Here is a 19,213-nt window from a genome sequence, read left to right on the forward strand (position 1 = left end):
TGGTATCAAATGATGAAATTAGACCACAGTGCTCTAAAGCTGAAACCGATTGAAGCCTTCAGCAGTGCTGCTCCTCCAGGTGTTTTGGACTGGTAAACTGGTTGGGATTTCTGGGAACCAAAGTCCAAAACATCTGAAGTAGTAGCATTTGAGAATCACTGGTATAGAGCAACACTGCTCAAGGCTTCAATTCATTTCAGCTTTAGAGCACTGTGGTCTAATTTTATGCACTCACAGTGGCTAGGTGTACAGACCTTTGAGAAACACTGTTCTATATGAATTGCAGAGACAAGCACAGATTAATAGTACCATGCCACATACCAGAACAACAGACAACTGGTACAGAAAGGCCCATGTACCTGGTTCTTCTGCAATGCTCTTGTTTTGGCACCCCCATTATCAGAAGAAAATTGCCAACCAGAAGAAAAGCCTTGTTACCTATCCACAGAATTGTCTCCTCGAGTACGCTAGATTGCAAACTTTCTTCTCCTTGTTTGGGTATAAGTTAAATGTTTTACTTCTCTTATCTGGTCTGAGGCCAATGTGGTTTGAGTGCTGGATTAGGATTTTAGGAGCCCAAAGTTTGAAATCTTACTCAGGTACAGGAATCCACTGAGAGATGCAGAAGAAGTCATATTCTTATCTGTGAGAAGGCAATGGCAAATTCTCTGAATATATTTTCACAAGAAAATCCTCTGATAAGGTTGTCATAAGTTGCAGTTGGCTTGAAGTCGCATAAAACAACTGCTTCCTTCCATTTCATAACAGATGAGCTGGAAGCTGTTGTATTCTATTTTTATATAACTGTAAATTTCCCAGAGAGCAACTGATAGCACTAAATATACATTTTAAAACACAAAACAAATAAATTGTGCAGGAAAAGCCATCATTTCTGATATGCCATGCTACCACTCCTCCAATATCTGACAGATGAAAAATTGGTCAAAGGTTGTGGTTAGGCAAAAGAATTCACAACATTACTATTTTAATTAGAGAAATTCTCATATTTAAACATGGAGTTTAGAGCGATCAAATATCTACTCCCTCTTTTCCATTTCCTCCTGTTGTGTTAAATGATTGTCAGATATGTTTGCATTTTTAATTCATTTTACAGTTATTGAAGTAAGCCTAGGATAAAGAGAACAAGTGGATGAGAAGGAAATTTGGCCTTTTTGTACCTGTAAAAAATGGGATGGGAGAGGATTTACCAGGACGGTTTCTGCTAATTCAGGGTAGGGGAAAGGTTTATGTTGTACATAGTTCACAAACCTGATGGGAGGACAGATGCTAGCCTAAAGCCACAATTCCAAAGGGATGTCAAATCCTTGAAAGTATGATCAACCCATAGTCATTCTGTGTATCAAAAGAGAATACTTTGAAACAAAGCTGTGGGGTTAGACTAGAATGCTGGAATCAGAGTTGGAAGTAATTTGAGATGGAGCTGGAGTTGGTATAACTGTGTTGACTTCTGCTCCAGCAACAATACAAACACTTATAATATTACAGCAATATAAATGTTAAACAATTGTAAAACATAATTTCATAGTTGTGTTTTAATCAAATAAATATATTTTGTATTCTGTCAATTTAAGTCATGTAGTGATGATATGCCCTGTTAACGATTTTACTACAGTAAATTTATTATAAATAATTTACATACAATTTGCATTAGAGCTGGTAGAGAAGCCAAGTTAAAGGTTTAGCATATGGAATCCATAGCCCTGCTGTTCAGGGGTGCACTACATGTTCTTCTAAATAGTGTTAACCGCAGGTCCCTAGATATAGTGAAAAAAGGATGATCCTTTTGCTCCAATCTTAAACTAGATATTGTATCCAACTTGCATGGGATTTTCACCACCACTTTTTAAAGAATAAGTCACAGCTCTTTCTGAATGCTATCCTCCCATATAAAATGATTGCAGTCCAAATGACAGTAGAAAAAAGTTTCAATACAAATTTCATGATTTCAAAGCCAACAGATTTTGTTTGAGTGGGACAAAATAAAACAGCCAGGATAAAATTGAACCAACAGAACAAAATGCATCTGACTTTATTGCAGAAGAAGTGGTTCCTTACAGTAAGAATAAGACCAAAAATTGTCTCTACCATGCTTGATTTGTGATGCAATTCACATTTTCCCTTAGATGAAATGAGCTTACTAGCCCAGCATGGCCAGAGCCGGCCCTAGGTATTTTTCAAGTGTAGGCGAACAGAATTTTTGCGCCCCCCCAAACCAATCACTGAAAAATAAAAGCGTTGGATAAGCGAAAATGTTGGATAATAAGGAAGTATAAAGGAAAAGCCTATAAAACATCAAATTACATTATTATTTTAAAAATTAAGCACCAAACATCATGTTTTACAACAAATCAATAGAAAAAGCAGTTCAATACATGGTAATGTTATGTAGGAATTACTATATTTGCAAATTTAGCACTAAACATTGAACAGGGATATAGGGCAGTGTGGACTTAGATAACCCAGATAGCCCTCAGTATTAAAAAAAAACTCTAAAATCAGGACAATAAATAAAGAACAACACTCTGAAAACAGAAGAAATCCAGACAGTAAACAATCAGGGACAGCTAACTCCTCCCAAAAAAAGATTCTCCCAGGCAAGAAGAAGCCAGGCCTTGAAGCCACAGGGCCATTAAATGCTAATCAAGGTGATTAATTACAACATTCACACTTGCTTCAAAGAAAAGTGCTTTCTCCCACCCTGGACCTTCTACAGATATATAAACCCCACATACCTAGCTTCCAAGTTCCTACAGACCTCACAATCTCTGAAGGCCCCAAAGATGGGCTTGCGTGGTGCGAAGGTGGGTTTGCGCCGGCCGGAAGGCCCAGCGCGGTCGCTGGAAGGCCCGAAAGAGAAGGAGGTGGAGAGTGGTGCCCTCCTCCCAGGACGATGGTGCCCCCGGGACGATGGCGCCACAGGCAAATGCCTATTTCGCCTTATGGTTGGACCGCCTCTGAGCATGGCCAAATAGTCATTTTTCATTCTACCAAAATTAATTTGTATTTCAAATTGCAGACAATCCATATATTCAAGTGGTGTTATGCAAGCTTAAGTAGTATGTCTGCAGACAGCAACTGTTACTTTGCATTACATTTCCTTTAAACGTTAGGAAGATGTTTTGCACGGAATTCCTTAAACTAAGCACCTTGGTTGAAAACTCAGAAAAGATCACAGGACTCCAATAGGATGAAATTTACTTAAGATTTACAAAATGACAACTTGAATAACATAAAAATAAATAGATATATCCTAAATATGGGAAAATAGAGTGCAAAAGTGTTTATTTTAACTCTGGAATAAATCTTGTGTTTTGTTGACCCACATTAATGGCTGGATACAGCAGTTCTGCTGTGAATCAAGCAGTGCATCATGTAGATAACCCACAGCAGCTGAGTAGGAGTCCACTTCCTTTTGGCTGTGTAGGTTAGGCAAAAGAATTCACAACATTACTATTTTAATTAGAGAAATTCTCATATTTATACATTGAGTTTAGAGCGATCAAATACCTACTCCCTCTTTTCCATTTCCTCCTGTTGTGTTAAATGAATGTCAGATATGTTTGCATTTTTAATTCATTTTACGGTTATTGAAGTAAGCCTAGGATAAAGAGAGCAAGTGGATGAGAAAGAAATGTGGCCTTTTTGTACCTGTAAAAAATGGGATGGGAGAGATCAGGTAAAAGTGAATTAATTCAGGACAAAGCAAGAAAACCCTACTTTGACCGAAACTAAATAGATACCCCATTAGAGCGGGCCTTCCTGAAAGGCCCAGGTCTAAGGCGGTATGGGGACTGACTTCGTCTATCCCCACAGCTCAATTCATTTCTTCAGATCCCATGAGCTTGGAAAAGCAAAGAGAGCACCTACACTCTTCCCAACCCCCCCTAAAATTAAAAAAAAATTCTGATGCACTGGAATAGGGACAGGCGGGTGGGTGGGGGGGTTTGTTTTAGCAGCACGTCATTTTTATGTGTCAGGAAGACTGCTGGAGCAGCCTCATGGTAATTTTTTTTAAAAAAAATTAAGACCTTGGGGGGGGGGGGGTTGGGGTGGCTCCATTCTAGTGCAGTAAAGCCCAGGTCTCTCCCATCCCATTTTTTCTTTAACCCCCTTCAAAGAGGGTTTAAGTCCTGTCTGGAAGGGCCCTGGGATTCAGGAAGTGGCTTGCTAGACCCAGATAAGATATATCATATTTAAAATATGCTGTCTAATATATGAGGCTTCATGTTTACATTTATCGACTGTAATATTGCTTATTTGTTGTAATCTGTCCGAAGATGACGACAAATAAAGTTCTGGAAAACAGAATGTTATATATGTGTTTATGTACATGTGTGTTTTGTGTGTGTCTATATGAAGATGAATGTGTGTGTATGAATAACTGAAAAAGTGAAGAAGCCAAGTTTAGTTGCAAAAATATGGAGTCATGCAGTTACTGTCATATAGTAGTAACTGTAGTGTGATATTTGTCCAGTGCTTAGGGCCAAAGTCCTAAAGCACTGCAGACTCCAAAAGCTTACTTGAGTTAGAAGGTTTGCCAATCACAGTATTCAAGTCGTTCTGTATCAAAGTTCACTGTACCCTTGCTTCACCTTAGCTGTCCTCCACGTTGATGTGAACTGTCATCTATTCATGCAAATGGCATTTCCCCAGCATTCTGTTTCTCCACACTATATTCACCTTATCGCTGTTTTGATACACTTTTCCCCAGCTTTTAAATATTCACATATTTGTGGAATCTAAGCTCCAGAATCATTGTCAGGCATAGAAATCCAGGAATGTTAGGTGGCCTCAAGATGAAGTTTGAACCACAGGTCAGCTATTCAGGAAATAGTCTCATTTCTCTCAGAATAATTTGGAGACTGCTTGATTCCAATGGGGTCTAAATCTCTGTTGAGAAAACTGCTTCTTCAGCCTCCTATGGATTATAATTGAAAATTAACAAATGACTATATATATTTTCTTCTTTGCTGTAATTGGATGACATTTAAAGTCTTAAGTAGCCAATTATAAGAAAATGACGTACGCTGGATTTCAGACAAATAGATAGTGGATTTGGTGTTACAGATATATATTTAAAAGGAACTGCCAATAACTATTTATTGCCATCACTGTATAGAATTCTCAAGAATGCTTTTCTCTTCTGGGCGGGGGGGGGGGGGAATAAAACCTCTCAAGACTCAGGTGAATAAGTAATAAAAAGTAATAACTCAGAAGTAAGATTTCTGTAATAGATAAGACTTTATAATTTGGTGCTTTCCAAGAAAGAAAAGAAAGAAAAGATGTTCTTACGTTATGTGCATATATGTGTGCTTTGTTATGTGTTCAGTATTCCTGCTTTAAAGAGATTGGAGAGCCTTCATAAAGCCATATAAAGTATATGCCACGCTCCATTCTCTTCTGTGATATATCATTTTTTGCATATTTTCTGGCCTAACTCAAAGCTTCTTACAACTTGAGTAGAACTGTTGCATCAATAGGACGTGAACACATAAGTAAATCCAACTGAATTAATGTATCTATTCCATTTCAGGAATACAACTAGATTTAGGTCACTGTCTGTAATATTGGATCCATCTGATTCCAAACTGTCAAGTAAGGTGTTGGAAATGTGAGCTCATATTTTAATTTAATCAGCTTTAGAAAATCCTGCTTCCGTTTAACCTTCAGAGGGCCCTTCTACACAGAGACTAAAATCCAGTTTGAAGTCAGATCATGTTGTCCACAAAATCTATATATTGCCAATGTGTGCTGCAACACACATCCAGACAGAAATGGCATTTAAAAAAAATCACTGGAAATTGTGGAATAAGCCATAACATATGATGGATCTCATCACTGCATATCCCATGCAGAGCAGAAAGCCTAAACCAAAATGCAGAGCGCTTGTGAAGATAGTTCTGGTGCTGAAGCATTTGGGGGTAGAAAACAGTTCAGCTGGAAGGTTAACAAATATTTACCTAGAGCAGTGGTGGCAAACCTATGACACACAGCGCCCTCTCTCCTGGCACATCTGTTCCCCTGCTTGCCCCCCACTTGCTCACTTGCCTACGCCCTGTTAACCCACTCGCCAGGAGTTTTCACAGAATTCTGTGGCTGGCTGGAAGCAGTAACAGAGACATGAGGTGAAGACTGGTTTAAGATTAACTACCAATGTAGATTCACTTTCAATTGTCGAACCGTTTATCAATTCCTATTGGTTCAACATGTCTCCTCTAATTACAACTAGCAACTGGATTTGAACACGTTAGATTTAGTTTAAACAATGTCTATGTGTGGAATAGTTACTTCTTAATTTAGCAGATCAATCAAACTTTATCATTTACTAGCTGTGCCCGGCCACGCGTTGCTGTGGCAAAGTATGGTGGTATGGGAAATAAAGTATTGAGGAATTGGTGGTAGTTAAGGTAAAGGGTCCCCTGGGCTGAGTGAGTTGCTAGGAGACCAAGTGAGCGGAGTTAGCCTTCTAACTGGCAACAATTGGATAAAAACAATTATTCCTCTCCCTCTAATTAGGACTTTATTTTTCTTTTCTTTTTGTTGTATCAACCTAGAGGCATGGATGAGGGGTTGTGCTGTCAATTTTCGAGGTTGTGGGGTGTTTACTTTTGTTGTTTTGTCTACTGCCGTGATGCCATCACTCATTTATATATATAGATTCTAGCGGTGCTACTAATAATGCAAATGAGAAACACAACATTGCTTAAACTGCAGCCACACAAAAGATGGAAGGTACGGAGTGAATGGCAATGCTAGCTTCTAACTTAATATGCATTACATTATAAACTGGAATGGAAAGTAAAACATTGCCAAAGTATGCAAATGAATGAATGAATGACATATTGTTTACTTGAGCTCACCCTCTCCTTCAACCAAGCTCCCTGAAAAATAGGTGCCAGTCCCATTTCGCTTTAGAAGAGATCCCCAATGAAATCTGTTGCTACAGTAAACCAATGATCATGTAAACAAGTTACAACAGAACATATATCCTTGGTCATCTTCCATAAATTTATTTCTCTTCCCTGTCACTATATACCCCACTTTTTTAGTATAATGAGGTAAGATGCTCAACAAATGTTAATGTCCTTCTCTTAGAGATAATATTAAATTGCAAAAAAGCATTATATTCTAGCAGCATTTTCTGTGGATTTTGTATAGATAATAACCATAGCAAGGCTATATACAGAAATCAAACACCCTTTTCTTTAGCAAAAATGCTTTAGAGATGCACTCATCCTGAATAAGTCCATTAAATTGATTACAAGTCATGGTCAGTCAGTAGCTCTGATAGTGCAAATAAGTACAGTAGAGTCGCACTTATCCAACGTTCTGGATTATCCAACGCATTTTGTAGTCAATGTTTTCAATACATCGTGATATTTTGGTGCTAAATTCGTAAATACAGTAATTACTACATAACATTACTGCGTATTGAACTACTTTTACTGTCAAATTTGTCGTGTAACATGATGTTTTGGTGCTTAATTTGTAAAATCATAACCTAATTTGATATTTAATAGGCTTTTCCTTAATCCCTCCTTATTATCCAACATATTCGCTTATCCAACATTCTGCCAGCCCATTTATGTTGGATAAGTGAGACTCTACTGTAACTCATTCACACCCACTTCAGCAATCCCTTTATTTAAGTAGAAAAGAAAATAAGGGATAAATTTTCATTTAGGCCTGGACTAGGAATTAATTGCACCCAAACTCACCACAAACTGTGAACTACCAATACACCTGCATTTACAAATAGTATATGGAACCTAACTTGCTTAAGAATCCAAAATCACGGGTTAACACAGGGGTAGGAACATTCTCAGAACTTGCTATGTTGGCTAGGGCTTGAGAGTACCGTAGACTAAGAACATTTCACCTCTCAGCTATTGCAGGGAGTCCAGATGAAGCAAAGCTGAAATCGCAGCACAAGTACTGCATACAGTCATTAATATGGCTCAACATGGTTTCAAAAGGATTGGGGACATCATGAATCCCAAAGGAGAAATATTAAAGTGGGATAAAATAAAAGATAAATGTGGTCAAGGGAACTGGATAGCATGGTTAGGTCTGTCCAGTAAAGCCCAGGCCATGAAAAGAAGAGAAGTAGTTGAAACCCCACTGGAAAGAATAATTAAAAGGAAAATAGAAATAGATAAAGGAATAACTGGGCTATTGTATGATGAACTAATCACATTAACTTACAATACAAAAATAACCATTATAGATAATTGGAAACAGGAAAAAAAACTTTACTGAGAAATTAATTGGGACTTGGATTGACAATATTCATAAAATCAAACATATAAGGATTAAAGAAACCCAAAGGAAAATAATATCCAAATGGTACAGAACCCCACTCCAAGTAACACACATAACGGGAAATACTTCAAATAAGTGTTGGCATAACTGTGGGGAAATAGGTTCATTTTCCCACATGTGGTGGGACTGTAGAAAAATTCAGAACTTTTATAGAAAAATAAGAAAAATAATGGAAGAAATAATAGGGAAAGAATTAATATGGGACAAAGCTAGATACATGTCTCTCACAGTAAAGGTAAGGGAAGATAACAATAATTGGACAGAGATTCTAAAATATATGACAGCCGCAAGACAAGCCACGATAGCCCGAGGATGGAGGGATGATACAAAATGGGATGTAGAAACCTGGTGGGCTTATATATCAGAATATATAATTAACGACTTCTAATCGACAAAATAGACGGAGACGAAAGATACCGCACCTTGAACCAGGCGTTCCACACAATTAAACTGATGTATTGACAATTTTGAATGGCTGTTCCAGGGGGATGGGGGGTATGGGGGGAGGGTGGGGGTGGAGGGTGATACATTTCTAAGGACTGTTTAAAATGTCATTTAAGAAATAGTTACCTTTGGAACAATGCATACTGAAATAAGTTATGAATGGCAAAAATAGTTAATTGTTATGATGTATCAAAAAGAATTTTTTTTAAAAAAAGAGAGGATGGGATTTACTCCAGAGCTTTCAGGAAGCTCCAGTGATCCCAGAATTTTGGTGGTGTGGACAGTAGGATCAGTCTACATGTCCAATGCACTCACTACTGCATTGCCAACCATAAGCAGCTCCCTCGGAGCCCTGGTGGAGTAGTGGGAAAGCCTTGTGACTTGAAGGTTGGGTTGCTGACCTGAAGGCTGCCAGGTTCGAATCCCACCCGGGGAGAATGCGGATGAGCTCCCTCTATCAGCTCCAGCTCCATGCGGGGACATGAGAGAAGCCTCCCACAAGGATGGTAAAACATCAAAAACATCCGGGCGTCCCCTGGGTAACATCCTTGCAGACGGCCAATTCTTTCACACCAGAAGCGACTCAGGTTGTTCCTGACACAAAAAGAAAAAAAAAACCCTGGCACCCAGCAATATGACCAGGAAGTATGATGCCATAATGCACTCACAGACCAGCCAGGCTCAGGGATGATCCTAAGATGCATCAGAGTACAGTAGAGTCTTGCTTATCCAACCTTCGCTTATCCAATGTTCTGTATTATCCAACACAATCTACCTTTGTCGATGTTTTTGTAGTCAATGTTTTCAATACATTGTGATGTTTTGGTGCTAAATTCATAAATACGGTAATTACTACATAACGCTACCATGTATCAAACTGCTTTTTCTGTTGATTTGTTGTAAAACATGATGTTTTGGTGCTTAATTTGTAAAATCATAATGTAATTTGACATTTAATAGGCTTTTCCTTAATCCCTCCTTATTATCCAACATTTTTGCTTATCCAACATTCTGTTGGCCTGTTTATGTTGGATAAGCGAGACTCTACTGTAATTCTGAAATGGTTCTAACAAGCTGGAATATGTTCAGAGAAAGGCAATTAAAATGATCAAAGGTCTGGAGACCATGCCCTATTAGGAGTGCTTTAAAGAGCTGGGTATGTTTAGCCTGACAAAGAGAAGGTTGAGAAGAGACATGATCACCATGTTTAAATATTTGAAAGGCTGTCATAAGGAAAAGGGAGAAAGTTTGTTGTCTGATGTCCTGGAGACTGGGACGTGGAACAATGGGTTTAAATTACAGGAAAGGAGAATCCACCTGAACATTAGGAAAAACCTGACCGTATGAGCTGTCCAACAGTGAAAAACTCTGCCTTTGTCCTGCTTTGTCTTTCAAGAACAGCCTTAAAACACTGTGGTAAGTAAATGAAAACTGTTTTACTTCAGCGAAACATGAAGTACAGCACACTCAGTGGAATAATGCAAAGGAAGCAAGGAAGTCAAAGGGCAAGCACAGTTCTTAGTCTCTGATACATTCCCAAATCAAATAGTAGTCTTACTTCAGACAAAGAAACAGCAATAAATCCAGATGCAGACTTGAAGCACGCACACGGGGAGTGAAGGCATTAGAGTCAGTTTGTTACCAGCAAGAGCTGGCTGCACCTGCTTCTGCTTTATAGTCCTGAGTCCCCTCCCTAATTACTCAGCTGCATTTCTGGCAGCTATTCTAGCTGAACGATGTCTCTGCTCTGTTTCCTTTCACCTCTCCTTGCAAAGTCTCCTCCTCAGATTCCAACTCACCCTCAGATTCATGAACACTTTCCTGCTCCCCTTCCTCTTCTGAAGAAGAGGAATCCCTAACAGCCTTGGAGTGTGGTGGAAGCTCCTTCCTTGGAGGCCTTTAAACAGAGGCTGGATGGCCATCTGTCGGGGGTGCTTTGACTGTGCTTTTACTGCATGGCAAGAGGTTGGACTAGATGGCCCATGTGGTCTCTTCCAATTCTATGATTCCATGAAATTTGCATGTGAATTAGCAACTACCCTTAGTTTCACAATCCAGGTTCAGAATTAATATGAAACTCTCATTTTTTGGATTATTTACTCATTTGTACAAAATGAAGTGTGAGTGGACTCAGGATAATATTCATTGCCTCAGTGACTAGAATTTGGCTATTGTATATTATCTGCATACTGACCAGAAGTAATTGTTTATGCTCAAACATCTGTCTCTCTGAATGGAGCTTGTGCTTCTGCATATCTTCACAGACAGCATATCGCTCAATGTTGATTTCCAGATCGACACGGATCTGTTTAATCTGCAAAGTGAGCCAGTTGAAAAGTACTGAATTTCAGATGTTTCCCAGCTCCATTCAAGATCTTGTGTTAACATATGTGTTCAAGGCTTGAGATACTTCAGGAAATGGCTACTTCCACCTCTCCCAAAAATGAAGATTACCTATTGCAGGCATTTCGACTGTTAGGAGTGAATTTATACATGACATATAGCATTTTTAGCAACGGCAACAACATCATCACAGAATTCCCTTTAAAGGAATATGAATCAAGAATAATATTTTTCAATGATTCAGCAAAACACACAAAACTGTATTTGAGCACCCACATTTTATTTATGTTGCTAGCAATTTTTAAAATTTTTAATTTGATTATGTTATTGTTGTTATTATTGCCCGTGAACACTTATAGATTTATAGTATGTTTTATTGATGTTCTTTATCTTGAAAACTCCACTCCTTGGGAAAAATATTTAATATAGGCTTATTTGTGCTGGCTCTCAAATTGCCTGTTGAGTTATGGCAACCCCATGAATTCCATAGCACTTTCTTTGATAATTGCTACCCCACAAATGGTTTTGCCACTTCCTTCCTCTGAAATCTAGCCTAGTGTACTGGTATTTTTTCTGATATCTAATCCAATTACTGACCAGAGATGTTGCTGTTTAGCTATCAATATTAGATAGGATCTGATAGTCTTATAGAGCTTTGTAATATATAAGAAATGTCTGTCCATTGAGCTAGCTGGTCTTGTCACATATGAAAGTTACTTCTTCTGTTATCAAATGATACACAAGCAACCACTATATGCCATCCCAAATACACAGCTTATCTAAATCAATTTCAGAAGGTCAGCAAGGTCCAAACTTAATAATATTTTAATGGGAGATCACACTAGGGATCTCAAGGCATATCTCAATATGACTCAGAAAAATTCATAGAATCATAGAATCACAGAATAGTAGAGTTGGAAGAGACCTCATGGGCCATCTAGTCCAACCCCCCGCTAAGAAGCAGGAAACCTCATTCAAAGCACCCCCGTCAGATGGCCATCCAGCCTCTGCTTAAAAACCTCCAAAGAAGGAGCCTCCACCACACTCCGGGGGAGAGAGTTCCACTGCCGAACAGCCCTCACAGTGAGGAAGTTCTTCCTGATGTTCAGGTGGAATCTCCTTTCCTGTTGTTTGAAGCCATTGTTCCGTGTCCTGGTCTGCAGGGCAGCAGAAAACAAGTTTGCTCCCTCCTCCCTATTACTTCCCCTCACATATCATGTATCCTCTCAGCCATCTCTTTTGCAGGCTAAACATGCCCAGTTCTTTAAGCCGCTCCTGATAGGGCTTGATCTCCAGACCGTTAATCATTTTAGTTGCCCTCCTCTGGACACTTTCCAGCTTGTCAACATCTCCCTTCAGCTGCGGTGCCCAAAACTGGACACAGTATTCCAGGTGTGGTCTGACCAAGGCAAAGTAGAGGGGGAGCATGACTTCCCTGGATCTAGATGCTATACCCCTATTGATGCAGGCCAGAATCCTATTGGCTTTTTTAGCTGCCGTATCACATTGTTGGCTCATGTTTTAACTTGTTGTCCATGAGGACTCCAAGGTCTTTTTCGCACATACTGCTGTCAAGCCAGGCGTCCCCCATTCTGTATCTTTGCATTCCATTTTTTCTGCTGAAGTGAAGTATCTTGCATTTGTCCCTGTTGAACTTCATTTTGTTAGTTTCAGCCCATCTCTCTAGTCTGTCAAGATTGTTTTGAATTCTGGTCCTGTCTTCTGGAGTGTTAGCTATCCCTCCCAGTTTGGTGTCGTCTGCAAACTTGATGATCGTGCCTTCTAACCCTTCGTCTAAGTCGTTACTAAAGATGTTGAACAGAACCGGGCCCAGGACGGAGCCCTGAGGCACTCCACTTGTCACTTATTTCCAAGATGAAGACGACACATTGGTGAGCACCCTTTGGGTTCGTTCGCTTAGCCAATTACAGATCCACCTAACCGTAGTTTTGTCTAGCCCACATTTTACTAGTTTGTTTGCCAATCGGTGTTGACTATTAGCAATGACCGCATTTGTTTCTAAGTGTTCGCAGACCACTTCCTTAATGATCTTTTCCAGAATCTTGCCTGGTATCGAAGTGAGGCTGACCGGACGGTAATTGTTTGGGTCGTTCTTTTTTCCCTTCTTGAAGATAGGGACCACATTTGCCCTCCTCCAATCTGCTGGGACTTCTCCCGTTCTCCAAGAACTCTCGAACATAATTGCCAGCGGTTCTGAAATAACTTCTGCTAGTTCCTTCAATACTCTTGGATGTAGCTGATCTGGCCCTGGGGACTTGAATTCGTTTAGAGTGGCCAGGTGTTCCTGTACAACTTGTTTCCCTATTTGGGGTTGGATTTCCCCCAATCCTTCGTCCATTCCATGTTGCTGAGGTTGAAGATGGCTTTCTTTTTGTGAGAAAGCCAAGGCAAAGAAGGCATTAAGTAGTTCTGCCTTTTCCCTGTCCCCTGTCACCATCACCCCATCTTCTCCTCGCAGTGGCCCTATCGCCTCCTTGTTCTTCCTTTTTCTACCAACGTAAGCAAAAAAGCCTTTTTTGTTTTTTTTAATGTCCCTGGCAAGCCTGAGCTCATTTTGCGCTTTAGCCTTGTGAACATTTTCCCTACAGGAGTTGGCTATACGTTTGAATTCTTCTTTGGTGATTTCTCCCCTTTCCCACTTCTTGTGCATGTCACTTTTGAGTCTTGGCTCGGTTAGAAGTTTCAGCCTTCCTTTGTATGGCAAACTGCAGGAGCACATGGTCACTTGCCCCTAAGGATCCGACCACTTTGACTGTATTGATCAGGTCTTCCACATTTGTTAAGATTAGATCAAGAGTAGCCGATCCCCTTGTTGCCTCTTCTACCTTCTGGACCATAAAATTGTCTGCAAGGCAAGTGAGGAATTTTTTGTTCTTTGTACTCTTGGCCGAGTTTGTTTTCCAGCAGATATTGGGATAGTTGAAATCGCCCATGACTACTATATCTCTTCTTTGTGCCTGTTTGGTCAGCTGTTGACAGAAGGCTTCATCTGTAGTAGAAACCCACAACAAGATCTTTTTGAGTCCCAGTTCCCTTGATTCTCATCCAGATGCTTTCAAGCTGGTTTCCCGGATTACAGTCTTGCATTTATTCTGCAACTGTTTTTGTCATATAAAGCTACTCCCCCTCCTCTCCCCTTTGTTCTATTTCTGTGAAAGAGGTTATAGCCTTCAATTGCTAAATTCCAGTGATGGGAGTCATCCCACCAGGTTTCAGTGATGCCTATGACATCGTATGTGTGGTGCTGTACTAAGAGTTGGAGTTCGTCTTGCTTATTTCCCATGCTCTGTGCATTAGTGTAAAGACATGTAAGCCCCTGTGACCTCTCCTCAAGCTGTTTATTTGAGATTATTGTGCTCTCTGTACTTGGTCCTTGCTGTGTTTGTGCAGCCCTCCGTTTAGCCTTTTGGCGGTTCCCTGTGGTCATGGGTAATATAGTGTTCGCCAGGCTGTTGTTCCCCTCCCCCAGTGGATCTAGTTTAAAGTGCGCCTGATGAGGTTTGTGAGTCTGTGTGCAAAAAGATGTTTTCCTACTTGTGTGAGATGCACCCCATCACTTGCCAGTAGGCCATCCTCCTGGAAGAGTAGGCCATGGCCGAGGAAGCCAAAGTGCTCCTCCTGACACCATATTCTGAGCCAGTTATTGACCTGTACTATTTTTCTGGCCCTTGTAGAGCCATGTCCTACAAGAGGGAGGAGGGATGAAAAGATCACATGTACATTACGCAGTTTTAGCTTTGTTCCTAGAGCTCGAAAATCGTTTGTGATCTTTTGAAAAGTATGCCTAGCGGTGTCATTAGTTCCTGCATGAATCAACATAAGATGGGGAGGGTGTGATGACTCATGGGCCATGTAGTCCCGTTCCTAGCGCTGTTGGACAGATGAAGAGGAAAACTTGGGTTTTCCACCGTTTCAGCCAGAATTGGAACTTTCCCAGCCAGAATTGGAGCCCTTGCACCTGCAGGAGGTTTGTCTTCCAGAAATCTGCCAAACAAGCCCTGAGTCAAAATCTCCCCCATTTTCTCGCCGTAATTATTATCAACAACAAAAAGGAGTTCAACAGGCTAATCGCAGAAGCCTGAGAATCGCAGCCAGGCATTCAGCTGATTAAGACTGCTCCCATGAGAAACTTTAGGGAGTCATGCATCTGGACACAGAGATTGACTTTCGGTTCTGGTTCCCCAGAGAAGTGTTCTTTGGTGGGAAAACGAGACCCTATTTAGGTTCTTTGCCCTGTAGGAATCTTGCGGAGTCAATTCGTCAGCTACTGGAGTAGGTTGTGTGTGGACAGCGCTACTCCCGTTTCCAAGCCTTCGTTCCCGTTTCCAGCCTTGTTTTGCTTCACGGACCTTGCCTTGCTTCCTAGGACTCAGCCTTGCTTTCCAGGACCTTGCCAAGTATTTACCACGGATCTTGTCCCTGTTCCTCGTTCCTTGTTGCCTTGTATCAAGCCTTGTGTTCCAAGAATCAAGTTTACTCCCTAGCCTTACATCAAGTTCCTTGGACTAAGAACCTTGTCATCTCCCCTCACTTTGCTTGGCAAAGTGAGTGTTTCGGTTACTGGATTACAACTTTGGACCTTAATATTTTATATTGGACATTGTTTTCCTGGACTATAATTGACCTTTCCTGAAAGGTCTTCTTCTGAACTATATTCTACACTTATTTTTATTGCCTTTACTTATTTCCTTAATAAAGATATTAGATAGATTCTGGCCTCTGTGTATGGTTATTGGTGCTCTGCAGCCTGGGTCGTGACAGAGGGTGATGTGGCTTTAGGAGCCTGCTGAGCCTCTGAGTGATATGGTGTATTTTTGCACCCGGGAGGCAACATATTTCTCGAGCCATCCCATCCAGTGTGGAAATGATGGCTTCCGTTCCTCTAAGGAGGGAGTCACCTACTACCAAGACCTGAAATCCTGGAGAGACACTGCCAGGCAAAGTAGACATTATCAGCTATGATGCAATAGAATGTCGCAATATAAAAGGCTTCTAGATATTAACTAATGCTTATTATGAAAGGTTCTGCAGTAGATTATTGTCACTAACAGTCATAACTCCTAAAAAAATTGTGCTTTCAGCATAACCTGTATGTGTACTTTGTATTAAAATATTACCTCTCAATATTTCAACAATTTTCATGACTTTTCAGATTTTCTGTGTATACATGTGTGTGTGTGTGTATACACACACACAAACAAAATATAATCTCAGTCACTTGTAATGGGGGAAATTAAGATACCATATCGCTTGTTGGAGGAAAAATTGCAAATAAACAATCATCTCATTTTTCTCCTCACATTTTGGACCTTTTAATGAATATAGAAAATGTGTTAAAGACAGACTTTAAATAAAGCCTCATGTTCCAACTCTGAAATAGTATTGTTTTCAGCTGGCAATTGGGTTACCAAAAATATTAAAAATAATCTTTACACAAGAAAGCTCCCAAAATACCAGGAGATTCGATTCAGGGCATCAAAGTAAAATTACACAGCAGTTATAAACTCAGGACACATGATGCCTTGAAGAAGGCTCATAGAATGTTGCCAAAGGATTAATCTGATGTGGTAAGAACCTATGCTGTGCAGTTTCAGCTACTGAGTCAGGCATCAAGAACAGTTCACTAGATGGCAGGGCTGGTCCAACGTGAAGGCCATTGAAGCGGCCGCTTCGGGCACACGTCAAGGGGGGGGGTGCTGTCGAGGCCTCGACAGCGCCCCCTTGTAAATTTACCGAGGAGGGAGGCGGCGGCGGGGACCATTGTCTCCCTCCTCGGCGAAGAGCTAGGCCTCAGATGAGGCCTTCGCCGAGGAGGGAGGTGATGGTCCCCCCTGCTGCTGCCGCCTCCTTCCTCCGCAAATGCAAAAGGCCTATCTGGGGCCTAGATATTCTTGCAAGGTCTTGCAAGGACTCACGAGACCTTGCGAGAAAAGCTAGGCCTCAGATAGGCCTTCCCCATTCGCCGAGGGCGGAGGCAGTGGCGGGACCATCGCCTCCCTCCTCAGCAAAAGTTGAGGCTCGCCACCGCCTCCACCCTCGACAAACAGGGAAGGCCTACTGTGGCCTAGCTATTCTCACGAATTCTCGCGAGTCCTCACGAGAATAGCTAGGCTGCAGTAGGCCTTCCCCGTTCACTGAGGGGGGAGGCGGTGGTGGGACCATCACCTCCTTCCTCCGCAAAAGTTGAGGCTTTCGCTGAGGAGGGAGGCGATGGTCCCTGCCGCAGCCTCCCTCCTTGGCGAACGCGGAAGGCCTATCTGAGGCCTAGCTTTTCTCGCGAGCGGCGGGGACCATTGCCGCTTTCCTTGGCAAACGCAGAAGGCCTTCACCTGGGAGGGAGGTGATGGTCCTCCCTGCCGCTGAAGCTGCCAAAGCCGCCACCAAAGCCGGTATGTGCGGGGGTGGGGATGCAATTTCGGGGGGCACGGCCACTAGGTTCGCTTACAAAGCAAAATTACCTAGGGCCGTCCCTGCTAGATGGTGAGAACCTTGGTTTCATATCTGATTGTTAGCTCTTTACTATCTCAGCCTGTTGATAACAGCACTTAGGAACTATGAACTCCAGAAAAGAAGAAAGTGAAGTGAACACAAATTGTTACAACCCAAAATGGGCAAAACACATTGAGTACCCAAACTGCATGGTTGCTATTTCCTAGAAGAGGGAATTAGCTGCAGTTCCTGACAGCGTGTGTGTTTTCCACACACCAAAAACCAGACTCAAATCCCATCATCTCTGGGTAAGGTAGAATTCGGAGAGAATCAGAGAGAGAGCTGTCTGCTAGTCAGTGTAAACAAAACTAAGTAGATTGTTTAGTAAACATCAGTTTACTTTTTTTCTACAAAATCTTCTGAAAAGTGATGCCATTTTGTAGGTCCTTAGAATAAACATTTTTCATAAATAAGCAAGCATCAAAATTAGCAGTATTGGCTTAAGCAGAAACAATTACTTGGCTAAGAGGTGAATGTTGGACACATATACTCAGTTTACATAAATGCAAATGTTTTTTTCCTGTTGGATGTCTTGTAAATAAAAGACAGAAAACAATTGGGAATCTACTTTTTGTTGTTAAGTAAATCAAGGCAAGAGCTATATAACTCAGTAATACAATCTGAAGAAGACTTTTTGTGTTTTGGGCATCTTCCCAAATGACCATTTCAGTTTGCTCATTAGGCTCCTATACTCCACATTTTAGTGTTTTGAAATGGTAGAGTAACACACCAAAAGCTATACACTGATGCAGATGTAATATTTATGAGATTGCTATAAAGTACCTGTAGATGATTTATGGCCAGCAAACTAATTTGGAAACATATCAGCAAGCAACAAGGCAAAGCTCTCTCTTTTTTAAAAAAATAAACCAGACTGTGCAGGAGCTGTGCTGAGATAGAGCTTAAGTTAAGTCAGAGGGGACATACCTTAAGAGGGGTTTATCAGAAAGCCTCACAATAAAATATTCTTATGCACCTGGCAGCATTAGAGATCTCTACACATTGAGCATGAACATCTGTAAACTGCTCTGTAACTGTCTGGATAAACACAAATGCAGAGCTTCCACTATTAGGAACTCTGGCAAGGCAAGGCTCCAGAAATGCAAGCTCTACAACCCTGGTTGGCTGACTATGGCTATAAAGTCTCCATACTTTTGCTCTCAGCATACAAAGATCTTGAACACTGGTTGATGTTGGAGGACATTATGGCTGCAGGTTTTATAGAAACATTCTTTTATTCTCTCACAAATTTATCTCTCCACATAATCAGATATATTCATGAAAAGAGATAATGTCAGTATTTTATCATGCTCAAGGTCTGAATGTCCTAATTCTAACATGATGCTTTGCTACATTGTATCAAAGCTCCGAGCTTGATCCAGACTGATTTAGATGGATCTTAAATCATTGGGACAGGTCAGTAATGACTTAGCATAAACCTTTTGTGGATTCAACCAGTACTATTCTGACTACTGTTGAATTGATTTATACTGATGAGGACAAAAATACCTGAAGAGCAACTGCTTGAGTAATTTTTAAAAAGCATAGATTCAACAATTAAATAAAGATTTCT

The 19,213-nt window shown here is 40.8% G+C and overlaps 1 protein-coding gene across 13 annotated transcripts in view; it reads right to left on the bottom strand.

Annotated features, from left to right (window-relative positions):
• Positions 1-19,213, bottom strand: part of arpp21 (cAMP regulated phosphoprotein 21) — a 249,253-nt gene that overhangs the window by 220,076 nt on the left and 9,964 nt on the right. The window lies entirely within an intron of this gene.

Source organism: Anolis carolinensis, chromosome 6 (assembly GCF_035594765.1).
Source record: "Anolis carolinensis isolate JA03-04 chromosome 6, rAnoCar3.1.pri, whole genome shotgun sequence".
In the NCBI taxonomy this organism is placed as follows: domain Eukaryota; kingdom Metazoa; phylum Chordata; class Lepidosauria; order Squamata; family Dactyloidae; genus Anolis; species Anolis carolinensis.